Raw genomic sequence first — 673 nt, 5'->3', positions numbered from 1 at the left:
TTGCAGTTTCCCAGGACGCAGAGACCGTGCTGGGCTCGGAGGTCCTGCCCCGGCAGCCCGGGGCTCGCTTCAATAAAGGGAATTATCAGCAGTACAGAAACAGGAGCAGAGCATCCCCACCACGGCACCCAGACCTGGTGGGGCCTACTCAGCCACCTTTTCCCCTCGGAAACAATTATCTACAAAGTGCTAATTAGTCCCTCCACTGGTGGCACTGATTGGCATCGCTTGCTTTGCGGGGAGCAATGGTGCAGCAGGAGGAACGGGAAGGGCTTGCTTGAGGTCTCTGCAGAGATCGGCTGGGTCCAGGCCACGGGTGAGGCCAAGACCTCATACGACCGCAAAACTGGACCAGTTTAACCAACTGACTGGTTTGGGCCAGCTGGGCAAACGCCTACAGAGGCGAAGCTCAGGCAGGTGGGGTTCCGCCACCCGCTTCCCCTCACATACACCACATTTCAACCACGCGGAGCTTTATTTTCGGGTACCTGGAGGGCACTTACTTACCCCCCAAACCCTTCTCTTGCCTCGCCATCTCACACGGTGCCCACACAACCCAACCGACCCGGTGTGCAAGTCCCCGTCGGGTGTATCTAACCAGGGAGGGGGGACAGGGACACCTCAGAGCCAACCCCCGGAAGCTCAGGGGACACCTCAAAACCACCCCCCCCAT

Source organism: Egretta garzetta, unplaced genomic scaffold, assembly GCF_000687185.1.
Source record: "Egretta garzetta isolate BGI_Z169 unplaced genomic scaffold, ASM68718v1 scaffold275, whole genome shotgun sequence".
Lineage (NCBI taxonomy): Eukaryota > Metazoa > Chordata > Aves > Pelecaniformes > Ardeidae > Egretta > Egretta garzetta.
This window is presented reverse-complemented; position numbering follows the sequence as displayed.